Genomic DNA, 2479 nt, shown 5'->3' with positions numbered 1-2479 from the left:
TCATCGGGCCGATTAAACTCTTCCCAATTTCGGTCAGAATATCTGGCCACTGATAATTCGCAGTGGGAGTCACTGCGTAGTAGAGCCTAGGCTCAAACAATGTGCTTCTTTGAGCGGCCCAGGATCTCTCCTCTCGCTAAATCCAGTTCATGATCTGGGTTTTTTGATCCCTTTTCTTCTCGCCTGCCTTCTTCCTGAGCTAAACCCGCCCTAGAGAAATATACTCAGGATCAAAGAGAGACCGGCTCGGTCTGGCATGCAAAGTCTGGAATCCAGCCTTACCGTTGCACCCTGTGGTCAAATGCAGGCGAAATGAATGCCAGGCAAAACTGCCAGCGGTTCTCGGGCACTTTTCAGCCCTCTGCCGGGAAATTGAGCACGCAGTTAGGGGTTGGATCGCAGTTAGGGATCGCATAAACAGAAAGGTACATTTGCCCTGGCAGATGCAGCTTGCTTGCTTCCTTCCTTCCTTCCTTCCTTCCTTCCTTCCTTCCTTCCTTCCTTCCTTCCTTCCTCCCTCCCTCCCTCCCTCCCTCCCTCTTTCTCTTTCTTTCTTTCTTTCTTTCTTTCTTTCTTTCTTTCTTTCCCCCTTTCTCTCTTTCTCTCTCTCTCTGTCTGTCTCTCCCTCTCCCTTTCTTCCTTTCTCCCTTTCCCTGAAGTTTTGCGCTCCCTCCTCCTCCCCGTTTGCATATTCTCGGAGAAACGCAAAGAAGAAACAACGGAAGGAATCTCTCTCTTCTCAAAGGATGGCGCCCAGACTGGCTGAGCGAAGCACATCTGAGCCGGTAACCAAGCGAGGGAGCCAAATGATTCCTGGCGTTCAGAAATGCTTTATGCACAATCCCAGCCAAACTTGTCCAAGCCTAGTTCCTCTCTTTCTTAAAGGGCCCACGTCACCCAATTTAAAAATGGGGTGGCATTCGCGTCCTTGGGAACCAAATACCCAGAATAAGATAGCCCGCTTAAAAAAAAAAAAGTTAGCCTCTCCTCTCCCTGACCCAATCTGTTGAAAAGTCACCCAAATGGCAGCCGATAGTGATACAGCGGACACAAGTAATTGATAAGAGTGCTGTAATGTCACCTAGTCGTGGCTGCGGTGGTACCAAGCCTCTCTCTCTTCATTAAGTGCTAAATCCCTACAGCAATTGTGGGATGAACTCTAAAGCGCTTGGTCGCGAGTCTCGAAATGGCTTAAGTGAGTCATCTCTCAACCTGTTGGATTACAATTCCTATCTCCGTCTACCATAGCCAAGAGCAGTTGTAATCTCACACATTCGAATGGCACCAGCGCAGAAGTAAAGGAAGGAAGATCGAAGCCCCCCCCGCTTCCTTCTTCCTGTTGCTTTTTAAACTCTCAACTGCACGTCCCCCTCCCCGTTCCAGCCTTTCCCAGTGGAAAACTCAACCAAGCCCACCACCGCACCCTGCGAAGTGACCCACGAGTCAAGCGAAGCTGAAACTCTAGAATTTAACCCTGCGGCCCATTCCAATTCTGCTTCGCTCGTGAGATCCAGACTGAGCGGGATTGCAACTCTTGCTGCAGAAAAGTCCCGATTCACAACTTCCAGCCAAGTTCTCCTCCGGGTCTTAGTTTCTGTATATAAAAAAAGGTCTTATTGCTTCCGAGCTGCGCTGAAAATGACACCCCCCCTTGATTTGAACGCAAAGCCCTCTTGCAGCTCCGTCCGTCAAGCGGTTCAATCGGCCACTTCATTTGCCCAGCGTCCCCGTGGAAGTCAGTGGAGGTCCGCGGCGACTCGAAAGGCCGGGGACTCACCTGGCTGAGTTCCGGACAAAGACCAGGCGAGGCCCCGTTCCAACCACCGCTTACTCTAGCCGGGAGAGACCCCGCGCTCTGAGATTAGCCAGTCCTCTTGCCCGCAGGTCTGTGTTGCCGCCAAAGCCGAGGAAGGAGGTGGCTGGCCGGTAAATCAAAGGGACTTGGAGGCGCCGCGGCTTTCTGGGACGCTTTCCGTGGCAGAGCGCCTCAGTTCGCCAGAAGCTCCGGCTCGGGGCTGTTTTGCGAGCGGCAGAAGAGCGAAGGCCAGTTTATGTAGCTTCCTCCTTGCTCGGTCGTCACTTCTCTCCCTCGCTCATTCATTCTGTAACCCCCACCCACCTCCCCAAAAATCGCTTGGCGATGCACAGGAGCGCCAGGCCCACTCAGGCAGCGCCCGGCCCTGTGCGCTCCTTTGGCTTCCCTGGAGACGCGCGCCTTGCGCTTCCCGGGTCTCCGTCCCTCTACCCTACCACAAAGCTTGACCATAGAAGAAGAGGAGCGAGGACGAGGAATCATCCTGGCAGCTGCTCTGGCTCGCTTGTCCTCTGATCCCCGCTAAGGAAAGCTGGGCCGCATCCCAAGAGAACCGGGCCCTGGGAGGAGACAGGCGAGACGCACAACTCCGGAGCTGCTCGTGGCGGTGTAAATCCATCATCCGCGGAGACAGTTTGTGAGGGCCGAGTGCATTCCTGAGTCAAT

The sequence above is a fragment of the Pantherophis guttatus genome, chromosome 3 (genome assembly GCF_059756535.1).
Source record: "Pantherophis guttatus breed Tessera chromosome 3, ASM5975653v1, whole genome shotgun sequence".
Lineage (NCBI taxonomy): Eukaryota > Metazoa > Chordata > Lepidosauria > Squamata > Colubridae > Pantherophis > Pantherophis guttatus.
The sequence above is the reverse complement of the archived record's forward strand: the minus strand, read 5'-3'. Positions refer to the sequence as shown.